The following is an 18,679-nucleotide window of genomic DNA, read 5'->3' on the forward strand; positions in this document are numbered from 1 at the left end:
GCAGGCTGTGGATCAGCCTGCGGCAGTCCTGGACGGACACACTCTCTCTCCGCAAAATCAGACGGTTCCTGGCAAACCATATAGCGTCCTTAAAGCAGTTCATAAGGCGCCAGGCTTCCTGGATTGCTCCATCCGTGGTATTCCCAGGAAATAGTCCATAAAGTACCGAGCGGTACGACAGTCTGTTCCTGGGTACTGAGTCCTTGAGTTCATGTTCCAAGGCTTTCAACAGACCCTGTGCAAAGGGGCACTGCCAGAAAATGTGCAAAGATGTTTCCTCCGTGAAGGGGCACCTGGGGCAGTACCGGGTCTTGCACAGGTTGCGGGCATGCATGAATGACCTAAGAGGCAGTCCTCCCTGGATGGCCATCCATGAAATGTCCTTGTGCCCGTTGGTCAACCTGCCAGATGACACGTTAGTCCAAACAGTCTCCAACGTGTCGGCATGAAGCCCTGGAACAAACTCCAGTGAGTCCTTTGCTCTGATGTGCTTGTGGATCGTCTTAGGTTTCCACAAGTCGGGCTTAAGACCCTCCAGTTGATGCTCCCTCACAAACCGGACAACATCTCCGTAGAACCAGGGAGCGTGCCAGTTGTAAGGGAAGGAGCTGTCCCACTTGTCCCAGCCAAAACCTCGCCAGAGGGGAAGGAGGAAGTAGCGGGACATGGCCTTGCCCGCAGAGCCGTTTGCTGTCCTCAGAGTCCTACGAACACAGTCACATACAAAAGCGATCCGCAGCAGAGTGGGAATGTCGGGTATACCCTTCCCACCTTTGCGGGGCTCCTTGTACATAACAGTCCGCTTTACTCTGTCCATTTTCGAGCCCCAGATGAAGCGAAACACAGTCCTGGTAATGGCCCTCGAGACGGTGGCAAGAGGGGGCCATGCCTGTGCAGTGTATTGTAGCACAGGCAAGACTTCGTTACGCAGGACCATTGCTTTGCCCTCAATAGTGAGTTGTCTGAGGCTCCACAGTCCGATCCTTTGGTTGACTTTGGCCAAGCGTTCTTCCCACGACTTTAGGGCTGCACCTTCCTTACCGAACCAGACTCCCAGAATTTTGATGAAGTCTGGCTTGATAGTAAACGGGAAGGAGGCAGGAGAAGGCAGGTACCACTTTCCGAAGAGCATGGCTTCCGACTTCCCGCAGTTGACTTTTGCCCCTGAAGCGCGTCCGAACTCCTCACAGGTCTGGACGAGTGCAGTCACCGAACTCTGGTCAGCGCAGAAGACGGTCACGTCGTCCATGTACAGCGAGCATTTGACCTCGAAGTGTCCTGGACCTGGTGCGGTGATCCCTCTGATCTCTCCATTCTGCCGGATAGCCTCTGCGAAGAGCTCTATAACACAAACAAAAAGGAGAGGTGAAAGAGGACAGCCTTGTCTAACCCCCGACGATACAGGAAAGGGGTCAGTCTTCCAGCCGTTCACCAGCACCGAGCTGTAAATGTCGCAATACATCAGGTTAACATACAAACAGAACAACCTGCCAAGCCGCAGCCTACGCAGAGCCTTACCCATGAATTCGTGAGAGACCCGGTCAAAAGCCTTCTCCTGATCCAGACTGACCAGGGCCGCGTGTGTACGGCGGCTTTGCATGTAATGCACCGTGTCCCTCACCAGGGCAAGACTGTCGGCCACCCTACGGCCAGGAATGCCGCAGGTTTGGTCCGATCCGATGATCTGTCCGATGACAACCTTCAGTCTGTTGGTCAATACTTTGGCGAGGATCTTGTAGTCCACGTTCAGGAGAGAGATGGGACGCCAGTTTTTCAGGTCACATCTCTCCCCCTTCCGCTTATACAAGATCGTGATCATGCCTTCTCTCAAGGACGGTGGCATTCTACCCTCCACCACCATCTCCTCATAGAGCTCCAGCAGGTCCGGACAGATCAAGTCCCCCAGCGCTACATAGAGCTCTGCTGGGAGACCATCACTGCCCGGGGTCCTACCGGGTCTGAAGGATTTAGCGGCAGAGAGCAGTTCCTCCACCGTCAGGGGTACATCCATAGCCTCCGTACCTGCAGGATCAAGATGATTAGTGATACCTGACAGGAATTTATCGGCGGCTTCGGGGTCAGTGGTTTTCCGGGAGTAGAGGCTTCGGTAGTAGTCTGTGACGACTCCCATCACCTCCTTCTTCCCAGAATGCATGTTTCCGGTCTCATCTCGGAGTTCCTTCAGGGGCGTGTGGCCGGCATGGAGTTTCCTGAAAAAGAACGAGTTACATTTCTCACCCTTCTCCAGGTTCTCCACCTTGGAACGAAAGACAATTCGCTTGGATTCCTCCTCAAAGTGCCTTTTCAGGCCCTTTTTGGCTTCCTCCAGCTCCTTCCTGACGTCCCAGCCGCATTGAAGGAGGTCTTGCAGGGATCGCAGCTGACGCTGCATCTCTCTGAAGTCTCTCTTCCTCTCACACGCCTGTTGACGACTTTTTGCCTGAAAGAAACAACGAAATTCAACTTTAACATATTCCCACCAGTCACAGGTTTTGTCAAAGAAAACTTTATCATTCCTCCAAACAATATAGGCGTCTCTAAGTTCCGCCAGTACCTCCTCTCTTTCCAGCAGGGCACAATTCAGCTTCCAGGAGCCAGGGCCGGGAGGAAAACCGTGGCCGATGGCACCCTGGAAGAGAATGGCCCTGTGGTCAGAGAAGAAGCAGGGGACCATGGAGTGCCCATGCTGCTTGACTGCCCGGGAGGTGAACACAAAGTCAATCCGAGAACGAAGTGAGCCATCGGGTCGGCTCCATGAATAGTTCACAGAGCCAATCCCCATGGAGCCCACAACGTCCTGCAAGGATGCTTCGGTTACCATCTCGATAAGCAGTTTGGAACTGACATCCAGTTTGATTGAAGTGCCGGAACTTCGTCCATCCTCTTCGATGGGGCAGTTGAAGTCCCCGGCCATCACCACTGCCCTAGTGGTGGCGAGCTGGGTCCGCAGGGTCTGGAATAGTTCCAGGCGCTCAGCCTTCATAGGGGGAGCGTACACGTTGATGAGCCTAATCGGCTCTCCTGCCCAGGAACCGTCTACGACCAACAAGCGGCCGCAGGCGAGCTCCTGGACAGAGTCAACAGTAAATACGCTTCCCCTAATCAGGATGGCAACCCCTGCAGACTTACAGTCGCCCCCACCAGACCAGTAGGACGGGCCATGGGTCCACTGCCTGGCCAGATGATGGTATGACCTGGAAGAGGGGAGAGTACATTCCTGCAGCATAAATACATCACTCGACTGCTTGGAAAGAAAAGTTAGCACCATCTGACATCTAGTCCTATCTCTAACACTCCTCACATTGAGGCTAAAGATGTCAAGTTTAGCAGCCATGGGGGAGAATAAAGAAGGTTAGTGCAAACGATACACCTTAGTTACCAGTCCGGTCGGGCGGATCCTCCTCTCCTGGCGGGTCCGAAAGATCCAGCAGGCCCTCTGACAAAAATTGTTCCAGGATTGTAGCCACCTGGATGTCTGTTGTGAAGTCGATGACCTCAGGTTCAGACACGAGTTCCTCCACCATCTGCTCCATTTCCTCCTGCTGCGCAAGGGAATCTTCGCAGATTTCCACGACTTGTCGCTTTGAGGACTCAGCAGCTGGGCTGTCCCTCACCTTTCTCTTCCTCTGGATGGCACCTGAGGAGACAAGAGGGGGAAAATCCTCCAGGGAGAGGACTCCAGCAGCTGGAGGGGAAGATGTTAGTGCTGCTGGAGCTGGGGAGAAGGGAGGCTGGGTTGGGAGAGGTGCAGGTGACAGGACCACTGAGATGGGTGGGTAGGAGAAGGTGAGAGCCTCAGTGGGGGTGACAGGGGTTGGGGACGGGGGGGTGGGGAGGGCCGGGCGAGGGAGGGTGGGAAGGGTAGGGCGAGGGAGGGCCGGGAGACGGGGGGGAGGGACTGTCGTCTTCTTACCATCCTTCTTATTCCCGGTCTTCTGCGCCGCTGGAGCTCTGGCTGGGGCGGGGTTCCCTCTGGCCGGAGCTTTCGCCGCTACAGTTGCCCAGGATCGATCCCTCTTCGGGCAGTCCTTGTAGGAGTGGGCTGCTTGTCCGCAGAGGTTGCACATTGTCCGTTTCGGGCAGTCTTTGGTCTCGTGTCCTGTTACCCGGCAGTTCTTGCAGGCGTCCTCCTTGCAGTCCTTCACCGAATGACCCTTCTTGCTGCATCTCCTGCAGATCTGCGGCATGTCCGGGTAGTAGATGAGGCCGTAGGAGTTGCCCAGCGAGAATGACTGGGGCAGGTGTTGGAGGCCGTCTTCCGCGCTGGAATCCTTGTTCAGTCGGACGATTACCGACCACTTGCCAGTCCAGAAGCCGAGTCCGTTCAGGATGTGGGTGGGTTCCCTCACCACTGTGCAGAACCGCTTCAGGAGCGTGGTGATGTCTTTGCCGGGGGTGTGTGGGTTCCGCATTGAGACCGTCACCCGCCTTTCCTCTCTTTGGACAGGGCAGTTGCCCACAAAGCGAGAGAAAGGGGATTCAGGCCTCGCCGCTTTCACCATCTCCCAGTACCTTCTGCAGATGTTGATCGAAGCGAAGGTCACGAAGAACATCCCGGTCATGAAGGCCTGGATGCTGATGGTCTCCGGCTTAGCGAAGCCCTGGTCCAGGAGCATCTTCTGGCAGAACACTTCTTCCGTCATGTCCGGCACTCTCCCGTCCACCTCCTTCAGCTTCAGGGCCACCGTCTGCTTCATCCAGGGCTCCAGGGTTGGAGCAGCCTGGTTCGGCTTCCTGGTGGCCTGTTCGCCTGAGGAGGCTTCAGGAGGAGATGTCCTGGCCTGGGCCGGCTCACCTGGTCCATCAGCCTTCTTCTTCTGGGTGGCAGGGTTGCTGGTTGAGGCCATGGCTTCTTCCAGCTGTTCCTGTCGCTTGGGGAGGATCTTCGATAGCTCTTTCCCGAAGGGGGCGGAGCTATGCAAATCTTCTCCTTGCTGGCCGAGGTTCTTCCACGAAATTTCTTCCGCAGCGGTTCCTCGTCGAGCTTCTTCTTCTGCGGCCGAGCTTCTTCGAAGATCCCCTTCAGCAGCGGCTCTTCTCCGAAGTTCTCCTTCTTCTTCCCGGCAGCGATCTCCCGGAGCTTCTTCCCCGATGGCGGCTTCTCCCTTCTGGATCGTCGTCTTCGCTGGTTCTTCTCCGCAGTTCGTCGCCGGGTTCTTCTCCGCAGTTCGTCGCCGGCTTCGTCTGGAACGCTCTTGGATCGCTAAGCTAGTGTTTATAGCCCCCAGTGGTTCTCCGAGCTATCTATCCTTACAAGGACTGATAAGAACAGATTTTTTTTTTTATTGAAAGCCCGAGTCGTGCTTTCTATCACCCAAGTGCATAAAAAGTGCAGAGGTGCCACACAAAAAGTGCACAAGGATGCGGTCTATCGCAGCCCTTCTCTTAAAAGAGAGAGGCCCCGCATAACCATTCCCTGACCCTCCAAACCATAGGCCTAGAGGATCAAGGATCGATGGTCCCCCCTCGCCGAAGCTTAGGGAGACCCAAACACACTCCTAGGCTTCTACCTGGGCTGCCACCCCAGTGTCCACCTAGGAGCCTGCATCCTAGTTGCACCTCCCCTCCGAAGAAGGGAGGCCGGGTTGCAGGGGAAAAAGGAACCAGAAGGCCACACATTTTCCCCCTAGACCTCAGGAGGGTCCCAAAAGGGCACCGCATCCCAAAATCCTTGTGACAAACGTGACAAACACACAGTGAAAAACAAAATTAAATAAGTGGATGTGCGCTGTGGTACAGCCTGGACATCCGCCAGGTATAAAAAAATTCCTCATCTCCCAGCCAGAAGGCCGGGAGAATAAAGGTGTGTGCTCATATAGCGTGAAAGAGAGTGCGTGCAAGTGTGCCTTCACTCAGTGGGATCCCACCCCCAGTGAGTTAGGGCACCCCAGGGTCACCAGCCCTGGGGCACATAGCAACTCGGGCTTTCAAACTACCCGACCTCCTGACCTCGATCCGGCGGTCGCCTGGTCACCTACAAATGGTACCTTTAAACCAAATGCGTACACCAGAGCGATGACCGTTGTGGTTCCCTGCCCTCACCTCGGCGTTCTGTCATCCCCCTACGATGGCCCACGTACCACCGGCAGGGATGATTACTAACCTCAGCTTGAGCAGGTACTACACTTGATCTTAGCCAAAAGGCCGAGAAGCGATAACCCGAATGGGCCGGGCGTTGACCGAGCCTGCCTAATACTGCTGTTCACCCCTTGCAGCGATTGATTCAGCCTACTCCTAGGCAATTCCATGGGGCCCTGCAGGCTCACACACATTTACAGCTACTAAGCGGGAGGGAGGTGAATAAAGGCCGGAGAGGAAGCCAGACAGGATTTGCTTCTTTTGCTTGCACCACAATGCAGTGCTGAAAGAGGAGGAATCTACATAAAAACGCCTTCCTGGCAACGCCCAAATGCCCTCCTGCCATGCAGATAAACACTGGCAGCGGCAGCAAGTGCATGCCCACAGCCACCCCTTGTTCCTTCACACCTTGTATCAGCTGTAATCCAGTCCAGTCCAGTCCAGTGCTGCCTGCTGAGCAGCACTGACCAACACTGCCTGGGCCCAGGCTTTTATCTCTGAGGCCCCATTATGATGTCAGAAAGCTGGCTCTGGAATCCTGAGGGCTCCACTATGACACGTGCAAAGTTCCGTCTGAACTTTATATAAGACGGTGCGGCTCAGTCAGTCACTCAGTGTTGCCTGAGAGGGCAACACTGCAACAGCCGGCCGCCAGGCTGTCTTTTTTTTGCACAGCTAGTTGCCTCCAGGAGGCCACAAGAGGGAGACAAGGGACTGCAAAATGGAAAATAGGCATCCACCAACTTTACAGACAACTTCTCCTTGCTCCTACAACCTCCATCCTTGCACAGTTTGTTATTCTTCCAGGTAACAAAGTAACAAATCCAAATTGCTGCTCTCTTTGTAGGCAAGCAAGGCTTTGTTGCAACTGCAATTCTTACTTCTTCTTGAAATGTAGGGACGACAGTACATTCCATCACATCCATCTAGTGTACACAGGTAGGTCCATTGTGGCGGGTAGGCGGCTGGCTGCTTTAATGGCTGTTTGCTGTTCCCCTACTCCACTCCACTCCACTATTTGACTGTGGTGCTGCATCAATCAGTGGCTGGCTCAGGTGCAGCTCTTTAACTTACCTAGGAGGGAGGGAGGGCGGAGAGAAGACAAGGAAGGTGAATGAGCTGTTCCAATGTGAAATGCCGGAAACACAGAAACACAGAAGACACACACACACACAACAAGAGGTGGCAATGTATTCATTAATTGCATTTAATAAATGAGCTCATTATCACACATGACTGTACAAATGCATTGTCCAACAGGTGTTGAAATAATGGGATTAAAAGGGGAGATCCCATCAGAAAGACAAAAACAATAGCAAACACAAATAGCACTTTTGGAATCTGATTTTAGTCAACACATAAGGGAAGGGTGCACCGGTCCTGGAAATACTGCAATACCAGGTCAATGCGTGGAGTGGACAGAGCAAGCTCTATTTCCATCTCCCTGTTCTAAAAATCCATTTAATATATGGTCCCCAGATAGGGGACGTATCAGATATTAAACTGATAAGAACAGATTTTTTGATTGAAAAATGCTTTATTGACAATCAATCGTCATCATACAAACATTACTGCGACGCAGCGCGAGCCATGAAGCAGCAAATAATAAATAATAACAGTCGTCAAACATAACATGACAGTATAATACACAGTACAGGCTAGCCTATGCTATACATTACACCACATGCTACACTAACATTCTTGCATTCACTAAAGCCAAACAACAAAGCATTACAGACAAGTGATGGGATAGGGGAGTGGGTAGGAGGGGATAGGGAAGCGGGAAATCACAGGCCCGAAGCTTTATTGAAAGACAACACACAAGAAGGGAGAGTGGGGGGAAGGGGAGTATCAGTCCTCTTCCTCATCGACGTCCGGGCTGTCCCAGGTGGAATAGTCTGATAAGAACAGATTTTTTTTCAGTTGGCTACCCCCTCGCGGGGGTGTCAATGATTTATTAATAAAAATTCAATTTTACAATAGATAACACTACAATTACATCAAACATTTTCATATTGTTACAATAGTAAAAATCAAATTACATTAATATTTATAGGGGGACATGGTGGCAAATCTTTATTTATTGGAGTTCCAGTCAGTCACAAACCATTTATTTAGAAGGGTGGCATTTGCTTTCCTGTCAATTAAATAATATAAATACATCTCACTAAAACAAAGACCTAAAACATCATCCGTTGTTAAAACGTCGTGTTTAAAAAGAAGGATGTTCCTGGCCTTCCAAAGAGCTTCTTTAGCGCAATTCATCGTCTTCCATGCTATTGTCTGCTGATTCGCGGTCGGGCATCCAAATTGTCCATATAAAATATCATCGTAACATAAGTCCTTCAGGTCTGCCATCTTTTCCATAAGAGGGAATATCTTTTTCCAAAAATGTTGTGCAAAGTAACATGTCCAAAGTAAATGACGCACTGTCTCCTCAGCCTGGCAGCCTTCCCTCGGGCAGACGGCAGACCTCGCGAATCTTCTTCTGTATTGGAATGCCCGGCATGGAAGACATTGATGAATGCAGCTCCAGGCCAGGTCCTTCTGTGTGTTAAAGAGATAAAATATGTTAGACATTTTCCAGATAAAACCACTGCGTTTTTCGTTAAAATTGTCTATTCTGCTGACCGCATCCTCTCTTTTTAGGTCGATTAAAAGCTTCTTGCTATTTTTAAGATCATTAATACTCTTCCCTTTTAATTTAAATAAAGCAACTATTTTTTCTAAAATTACATATTGTGGGGGTAAATTAAAAGCATAAGGTGAGGTTAAAATAATCTGGAACCACCCACACCTTCGCATAAAAAACCCTGTATTATAACGTAAATAAAACGACCAATAGTGCTCTTTAAAAAGGGAATTAAAACAGAAGCTAAAAAATTTTAGTAAAAGAAACCTATTAAAATCTGGAAAGTCTTTGCCACCCTTTGGTTTGGACTTCATCACGATTCCTCTCTTTAATTTCTCCATTCTGGAACTCCAAAAGAAAGTAAAACAAGCTTTGGTTATTTTTCTCAGTAAAACCGTGGGAGGAGGGAAAACCATACTCAGATATAAAAGCAGGGGTAAAATGACCATTTTAATAATTAAAATTTTTCCCTCCATAGTAAGCTTCCTCATATTCCACATACATATCTTCTTGTTTACTTTCTGCGCCACCATGTCCCAACTGATAAAACCATTGTCGTACTCACTGAAGGAGACCCCTAAAATTTTAATATTATCCGACACAGGAACTGGTATGTCACTAAAAACCATGCTTCCTATGCTTAAAATACTACTCTTGCTAAAGTTTATCTTAAAACTGGAAGCACAGCAATAAAACTCTATCTGCTTGAGGGCTCTCTGAAGCGACCGGGTGTCCCTGCATAATACCGCTACATCATCCATGTACCCCACTGCTTTAGCCTCTATGCCGCCTCCCCCTGGCAGGGGGACTCCACGTATCAACTTGTCTCGGCGAATTGCGCATAATAGAGGCTCTAACGCACATATAAAAAGCAGTGGGGACAAGGGACACCCCTGCTTCACCCCAGAGTTTAAAAATATGTCCTGTGTCTTAAAACCATTTACTAAAATCTTACTTGTACAATTTTTATAAAAGGCTTTGATGGATAATAAAAATCCTTCAGGTATACCCATACGCTCTAAAACCTTAAACAAATAAAAGTGAGAGACACGGTCAAAAGCTTTTTCAAAGTCTATTGATAAAATTGCTAAATTATTCTTCTTAGACCTCGTGTCCTCAATCACATCTTTAATAAGGTTAAGATTGTCCCAGATGCTGCGGCCTGGCACCCCACATACTTGGTTGGAATGTATTATGTGGGGTATTATGGCTTTCATCCGGTTCGCACATAATTTAGCCATGATCTTGTAGTCGCTGTTTAGAAGGGTTATTGGTCTCCAGTTCTTTAAAACTGCGATGTCACCCGTCTTGTATAATAGGGAGACCTCACCCTTCTGCCAGGACTTAGGCAGCATCTTGGATTTAAAAACTTCTGCGTATAGTAAAAACAAATCTTCTTTTAAAAGATCATAAAATTTTACATAAAACTCACTGGGTATACCGTCCGGACCAGGAACTTTACCTGCTTTAAAACTTTTAACTGTTTCTAAAATCTCCTGCTCCGTCAGGTCCTGCAATAAAAAATTCTGGGAGACAGGGTCTAAAACAGTGGTAATCTCCTTCAGTGAGTCACGCATAAAATCACGATCCACAGTCTTAACATTAAAAAGGTCAGTATAAAACTCATGAACTTTACTTAAAAGACCCTGTACATCCGACACACCTTCAATATTTTTGATGACAGCCCTTTTATTGTTGATTTTTTTAAAAAAGTACCTGGAGCAGGTCTCGTTCTCCTCTATGTTTTGAATTTTTGAACGAAAGATTATTTCTTTACCTTTCTGCTCCAGGCACTGGGCTATCTCCTTTTTAAGGTCGGTGATGTCGGCTTCCACTTCTATTTCATTGTCTCGCATTTTGTACAGGGTCTGCAGACGGGTGTTTAATGTATTAAAAACAGCATATTTTATTTTGGCTTTTACCACACTCTTTTTAATAAAAAAATCTTTTATTTTACTTTTCATCTTCTCCCACCATGCACTGATGGGAGCTCTGGTATCTCTCACCCGCCTGCTTTTCTTGTAAAATTCAATAAAATCGGTTAAAACCTGTGGATCATCTAAAAGGGAAACATTCATCTTCCAGGACTTCTTACAAATAAGATTATTAAGATCACGCTTCACATAAAAAGATAAAAGCCTATGATCTGAAAACACGTTGGTTAAAACTTCACATTTAAAAGGCAGTAAGTTCTCATTACAAAATATAAAATCTATCCTGGAGCTACAGGTGGCGTTGCTCCAGGTAACGCCGGCTTCCTCTGGACTGCTCCTGTTACATTCTTTGTAAACCTCTTTTAAATTAAAATCGCTCACCATATTTTTGAGCAGTCCAGAGGTCTTATCGTAATTTCTGCTTGTAGCACTTGTAAGCCGGCGTTCCCCTCTCAGGATACAGTTAAAATCACCTGCGAGGATAAAAGGCTCAGTTGTGTTAATAAAAAGAGGTAAAACTTCTAGCATTTCTGCCCTCTCATTTTTATCAGGTGAGCCATAAAAATTTAAAAACTGCCATTTCACACCGTCAATAAAAGCCTTAACCAATAAAATACGTCCTGGTAAGATTTCTTGAATAAAATCAATTAAAACGTTTCCCTTAAATAGAATGGCGACCCCTGCTGATCTGGACTCGTTTGATCCAGACCAGACGGATGGACCATATTTCCAATCTTCTTTATATTTGGTGTACTTCATCGTATGGGGAATACCGCACTCCTGCAGGAAAAAAACAGAGGCTGCCAGGCAAGATAAAAAATTGAAGAGAGCAACCCTTCTTACTTTAGACTTGGCGCCCCTCACGTTGAGGGATATTCCCTTTAGTTCAGACATTGTGGAGTTTTGAATGCGTATTTGATTTTAAAATAATAAATAGTAGCGGTATTTTAAAATCACACATTTTCTCCACCAGCAATACCAAATATCTCACTTGGGCTCAGATACCCGCCCCCGTCCGAATCATTTGTCAGGAGGGAGAACGAAGGAGAGGAACTACCTTCGCTGAGGGTAACGCCAGCAACCAAACTTCTGCGTACGGGGAGCCCAAACTCATTCGGATCTCCCTGGGTCTCAAACGGTTGACCGTCTAGGTCGGGTGGGTCCCCTAGGGGGCTCGCACCTCCCCCCTGGGACCGTGCAGGCCCTTCTGGAGGGGGAGGTTGCGCACAAGGTGGGGTGTCAGTTTCCACGGGGGGAACAGTGCCCGCCCTCCTCACCAGTCGCGGCGAGGAGGGGGTTCTAGGAGGAGCCGCATCGTTTTTCACCGTTGTGTCCATCTGCTCCTCCCCTGTCTCCCCCCTACTGACTCTGGCTTGCCTCCCTTTTTTACGGGGACCCACCGGCACCTCGTCCTCTTCCTCCGACGAGGATGCCAGAGACCCAGGGCTTGGAGCAGGCCCGGCACCCCCTGAGCAACCAGCCTTCTGGGATGCCTCAGTTTTTCCGGCCTGCTCCTTTTCCGCCTTCCGCTTAGTCTGCCGCTTTTCCTTCGCACTGGGCTCCCCTTTATCCTCCAAGGTTGCTGGCTGCGAGGTACCTGTTTTGGCTCCAGTCCCTCGCACCTTTGAAGCCCAGGTACCTCTCTCCTCTTTCGTGTGGCTGGTCTGTTCCTCTCCCTGGGGACGGGTTTGGTCCGCTGGTGGAGCACGTGGGGGCGCTCCGGGTTGCTCATCTTCTTCGCCTCGGTACCTATAGGGGCAAGAAAAATACAGATGACCAGTTTTCTGACAAAAGTTACATTTTTTTTCTCCTGTGCATTCTCTAATTGTGTGCTCTTTGCTTCCGCAGTTCCTGCAGGTGACATCGCAGTTGTAACTGGTATGCCCATAGGTACCGCAGGCCCTGCAGAAGTTTGGCATCCCCGAGAAGTAGAGGTCGCCATTCACTGTTCCAATTTTAAAACGAGCCGGTGGGAGTCTCGTATTTTGGGTGGAGGGGTCCTTTATCAAAGTCACTAAGTACTTCCACTTGACGGTCCACACACCGCACTCGTTCATAACTCTCCCCATAAGCTTGATGTTCTTGAAGTAGGCAGCTAAGAATGCTGCCACTTCCTGGTCCTTCACATATGGGGAATACATCTTAATCACCACGAGTTTGGTTACCTCAAAAGCATGCTCTATTACCTGGACTCCCAAAGACGTGAGTTGAACTTTTTCCCTCTCAGCTTTGTCCATAGCATCACGGAGGATACCTTCTCCAACAAAAGTTATGTCAAAAACTCCACGCCTTGGGTAATCCTGGATCGCCAAAATTTCATGCTTGCGGACCGCCAGCAACTTCTCGAGGATTTCGTATACGAGGAACTTGACACCTCGTGGACCGCCTCCACCCTCTGCCAAGATGACTCTAGCAGAGTTTCGCAGCCGGGCGTATACCGGCACCGCATCGGGTTCGCCTGCCATTAGCGTGGCCAGGTCGAACCGCGCAGCTTTCGCTGCGCCCCTTGACGTACAGAGACCAAGGGGCTGGGGGGATCGCAACTCGTTGCTCAGGACTAAGCCTCTCTCCCAAATAGCAGCACGGGGGTGAAGTCCAGGCGAACCTGGACGATCCCCCGAGGCCGAGAGAGAGGGTACCTGAGCACCTTCTGACTAAAAACCTCCTGTATAAATACACTTGGTCTTAGCCAAAAGGCCGAGAAGCGATAACCCGAATGGGCCGGGCGTTGACCGAGCCTGCCTAATACTGCTGTTCACCCCTTGCAGCGATTGATTCAGCCTACTCCTAGGCAATTCCATGGGGCCCTGCAGGCTCACACACATTTACAGCTACTAAGCGGGAGGGAGGTGAATAAAGGCCGGAGAGGAAGCCAGACAGGATTTGCTTCTTTTGCTTGCACCACAATGCAGTGCTGAAAGAGGAGGAATCTACATAAAAACGCCTTCCTGGCAACGCCCAAATGCCCTCCTGCCATGCAGATAAACACTGGCAGCGGCAGCAAGTGCATGCCCACAGCCACCCCTTGTTCCTTCACACCTTGTATCAGCTGTAATCCAGTCCAGTCCAGTCCAGTGCTGCCTGCTGAGCAGCACTGACCAACACTGCCTGGGCCCAGGCTTTTATCTCTGAGGCCCCATTATGATGTCAGAAAGCTGGCTCTGGAATCCTGAGGGCTCCACTATGACACGTGCAAAGTTCCGTCTGAACTTTATATAAGACGGTGCGGCTCAGTCAGTCACTCAGTGTTGCCTGAGAGGGCAACACTGCAACAGCCGGCCGCCAGGCTGTCTTTTTTTTGCACAGCTAGTTGCCTCCAGGAGGCCACAAGAGGGAGACAAGGGACTGCAAAATGGAAAATAGGCATCCACCAACTTTACAGACAACTTCTCCTTGCTCCTACAACCTCCATCCTTGCACAGTTTGTTATTCTTCCAGGTAACAAAGTAACAAATCCAAATTGCTGCTCTCTTTGTAGGCAAGCAAGGCTTTGTTGCAACTGCAATTCTTACTTCTTCTTGAAATGTAGGGACGACAGTACATTCCATCACATCCATCTAGTGTACACAGGTAGGTCCATTGTGGCGGGTAGGCGGCTGGCTGCTTTAATGGCTGTTTGCTGTTCCCCTACTCCACTCCACTCCACTATTTGACTGTGGTGCTGCATCAATCAGTGGCTGGCTCAGGTGCAGCTCTTTAACTTACCTAGGAGGGAGGGAGGGCGGAGAGAAGACAAGGAAGGTGAATGAGCTGTTCCAATGTGAAATGCCGGAAACACAGAAACACAGAAGACACACACACACACAACAAGAGGTGGCAATGTATTCATTAATTGCATTTAATAAATGAGCTCATTATCACACATGACTGTACAAATGCATTGTCCAACAGGTGTTGAAATAATGGGATTAAAAGGGGAGATCCCATCAGAAAGACAAAAACAATAGCAAACACAAATAGCACTTTTGGAATCTGATTTTAGTCAACACATAAGGGAAGGGTGCACCGGTCCTGGAAATACTGCAATACCAGGTCAATGCGTGGAGTGGACAGAGCAAGCTCTATTTCCATCTCCCTGTTCTAAAAATCCATTTAATATATGGTCCCCAGATAGGGGACGTATCAGATATTAAACTGATAAGAACAGATTTTTTTTTTTTTAAGTTGGCTACCCCTTTTCAGGGGTGTCAATGATTTATTTCATAAAAAAAAATACAGTTTACAATAAAACCAACTTTTGTACAAATGAATAACAATAAAATCAATATTTCATTGCATTACATTACATAAAAGGGACATGGTGGCAAATCTTTATATGTTGGAATTCCATTCTTTCACAAACCATTTATTTGGAAGGGTGGCATTTCTTTTTTTGTCTAATAAATAATAAATGTACATTTCGCTAAAACAAAGACCTAAAACATCATCAGTAGATAAAACATCGTGCTTAAAAATCAGGATGTTCCTGGCCTTCCAGAGAGCTTCTTTGGCGCAATTCATCGTCTTCCACGCTATTATCTTTTGGCTCGCGGTTGGGCATCCAAATAGTCCATATAAAATATCTTCATAATTCAAGTCTTTCAGGTCTGCCATCTTTGCCAAAAGAGGGAATATTTTTTTCCAAAATTCCTTCGCAAAATCACACGTCCAAAAAATGTGTCGAACCGTTTCCTCGGCCTGGCAGCCTTCCCTCGGGCAGACGGCAGACCTCGCGAACCTCCTTCTGTATTGGAATGCCCGGCATGGAAGACATTGATGAATGCAGCTCCAGGCCAGGTCCATCTGTGTATTAAAAAGATAAAACACATTAATAATTTTGAAGATAAAAGCACTTCGTTCCTCATTAAAATTCTCAATCCTGCTGACCGTCTCACTTTCTCTTAGGTCTTTAATTAACTTTTTACTATTTTTCAGCTCATTTACATTTTTCCCCTTCAGGTTGAATAAGGTCACTATCTTTTCTAAAATCACATAGTTTATTGAGAGTTTAAAAGCGTAAGGTGAGGATAAAACAATGTTGAACCACCCAAACCTTCGCATTAAAAACCCTGTATTAAAACGTAAAAAATAGGACCAATAATGTTCTTTAAAAAGGGAATTAAAACAGAAACTGAAGAACTTGATTAAAAGAAACCTGTTAAAATTCGGAAAATCTTTGCCACCCTTCGGTTTGGATTTCATCACAATCTCTCTTTTTAGTTTCTCCATTCTGGAACTCCAAAAGAAGGTAAAACATGCTTTAGTAATTTTTTGCAATAAAACCGTGGGGGGAGGGAAAACCATACTTAGATATAAAAGCAGGGGTAAAATGACCATTTTAATAATTAAAACTTTTCCCTCCATGGTAAGTTTTCTCATGTTCCACATACATATTTTTTGATTTACCTTCTGCGCCACCATGTCCCAACTGATAAAACCATTATCGCACTCACTGAAGGAGACACCTAAAATTGTAATATTATCTGACACAGGGACGGGTATGTCTCTAAAAGCCATGCTTCCTATATTTAAAATATTACTTTTGTCGAAGTTCACCTTAAAACCGGAAGCACAGCAATAAAACTCAATTTGTCTGAGGGTTCTCTGAAGCGACAGGGTGTCCCTGCAAAAAACCGCTACATCGTCCATGTACCCCACTGCTTTAGCCTCTACGCCGCCACCCCCGGGCAGGGGGACTCCACGTATTAACTTATCGCGGCGAATTGTACACAGTAGAGGCTCTAATGCGCAAATAAAAAGCAGTGGGGACAAGGGACACCCCTGCTTCACCCCTGAGTTTAAAATCACGTCCTGTGTCTTAAAACCATTCACTAAAATTTTGCTTGTGCAATCTTTATAAAAGGCTTTAAGTGATAATAAAAATCCTTCAGGTATACCCATACGCTCTAAAACCTTAAAAAGATAAAAATGAGAGACACGGTCGAACGCCTTCTCGAAGTCTATAGATAAAATGGCTAATTTACCTCTTCTAGACCTCGTGTCCTCAATTACGTCTTTTATCAGGTTAAGATTATCCCAGATGCTGCGGCCTGGCACCCCACACACCTGGTTAGAGTGTACAATGTGGGGTATTATGGCTTTTAATCTATTTGCGCACACTTTTGCCATTATTTTATAGTCGCTATTCAGAAGGGTTATTGGTCTCCAGTTCTTCAAAACTGCGATGTCACCTTTCTTATGTAGCAGGGAGACCTCACCCTTCCGCCAGGACTTAGGCAGCATCTTGGAATTAAAAACTTCATAAAAAAGGCTAAAAAGATCCTCTTTTAAAATGTCATAAAATTTGACATAAAACTCACTGGGTATACCGTCCGGTCCGGGAACTTTTCCGGCTTTAAAACTCTTTACCGTTTCTAAAACCTCCTGCTCCGTCAGCTCCTGTAATAAAAAATTCTGGGAGACAGGGTCTAAAACAGTAGTAATCTCCTTCAGTGAGTCACGCATAAAATTATGATCCACAGTTTTAACACTAAAAAGGTCAGCATAAAACTCATGAACTTTACTTAAAATACCCTGTACATCTGACACACCTTCAATATTTTTAATAATAGCCTTTTTATTGTTAATTTTTTTAAAAAAGTACCTGGAGCAGGTCTCATTCTCCTCCACATGCTGAATTTTGGAACGGAAAATTATTTCTTTGCCTTTCTGCTCCAGGCACTGAGCTATTTCTTTTTTTAAATTAGTGATGTCAGTTTTAACGTCAATTTCATTATCTCTCATCTTGTACAGGGTCTGCAGACGGGTGCTGAGAATTTTAAAAAAAGCATGTTTTTCTCTGGCTTTCGCCACGCTCTTTTTAATAAAAAATTCCTTTATTCTTTTTTTCATTTTCTCCCACCATGCACTGATGGGAGTACGCATGTCTCTCCCCCGCCTGCATTTTTGGTAAAATTCAATAAAATCAGTAAAAACCTGTGGATCATCTAAAAGGGAAACATTTAACTTCCAGGACTTCTTACACACCGGTTTATTAAAATCACGCTTTACATAAAATGATAAAAGCTTGTGATCTGAAAAAACATTAGTTAAAACTTCACAATTAAAAGGCAGTACATTCTCATTACAAAAAATAAAATCTATCCTGGAGCTACAGGTGGCGTTGCTCCAGGTAACGCCGGCTTCCTCTGGGCTGCTCCTATTACATTCTTTGTACACATCAGTTAATTTAAAATCATTTACAATATCTTTGAGCAGTCCAGAGGTCTTATCGTAATTCCTACTTGTAGCACTGGTAAGCCGGCGTTCCCCCCTCAGGATACAGTTAAAATCACCTGCGAGGATAAAAGGCTCAGTTGTATTAATAAAAAGAGGTAACATTTCTAGCATCTCTGCTCTCTCATTTTTGTCAGGTGAGCCGTAAAAATTTAAAAACTGCCATTTTACGCCGTCAATAAAAGCTTTAACCAATAAAATACGTCCTGGAAGAATCTCTTGGATAAAATCAATAAAAACGTTTCCCTTAAAAAGAATGGCGACCCCTGCTGATCTGGACTCGTTAGATCCAGACCAGACTGATGGACCATACTTCCAATCCTCTTTGTATTTATGGTACTTCATTGCATGGGGAATGCCGCACTCCTGCAGGAAAAAAACAGAGGCTGCCAGGCCAGATAAAAAACTGAAGAGAGCAACCCTTCTGACTTTGGACTTGGCGCCCCTCACGTTGAGGGAGATCCCCTTTATTTCAGACATCGTGGAGATTTGATTGTGTTAGTCTTGATTTAAAAAAAATAAATAATCGTGTTACTTAAAATCAGACTTGGCCTCCACCAGCAATACCAGAAATCTCGCTTGAACTCAACTCCCCGCCCTCGTCTGACTCTTGCGAGAAAGGGGATGACTCAGGAGAGGAACTACCTTCAGTGAGCGTCGAGCCAACAGCCCTCATCTCGTATACAGGGAGCCCAGATTCACACAGCCTTACCTGGGTCTCTAACGGCTGACCATATAGGTCTGTATCGGGTGGGTCCCCCAAGGGCCCCGCCGCTCCCCCCTGAGGCCGTGCAGGCCGTGCAGGCCGTTCTAGAGGGGG

The 18,679-nt window shown here is 47.4% G+C and overlaps 3 pseudogenes; all 3 read right to left on the bottom strand.

Moving 5' to 3' along the window:
- Positions 1-6,086: 6,086 nt before the first annotated feature.
- Positions 6,087-6,156, bottom strand: LOC142654676 (U2 spliceosomal RNA; annotated as a pseudogene).
- Positions 6,157-7,442: 1,286 nt separating this feature from the next.
- Positions 7,443-7,617, bottom strand: LOC142653740 (U2 spliceosomal RNA; annotated as a pseudogene).
- Positions 7,618-14,639: 7,022 nt separating this feature from the next.
- LOC142653988 (U2 spliceosomal RNA) lies at positions 14,640-14,858 on the bottom strand (annotated as a pseudogene).
- Between the last annotated feature and the right edge of the window lie 3,821 nt (positions 14,859-18,679).

The sequence above is a fragment of the Rhinoderma darwinii genome, chromosome 5 (genome assembly GCF_050947455.1).
Source record: "Rhinoderma darwinii isolate aRhiDar2 chromosome 5, aRhiDar2.hap1, whole genome shotgun sequence".
In the NCBI taxonomy this organism is placed as follows: Eukaryota; Metazoa; Chordata; class Amphibia; order Anura; family Rhinodermatidae; genus Rhinoderma; species Rhinoderma darwinii.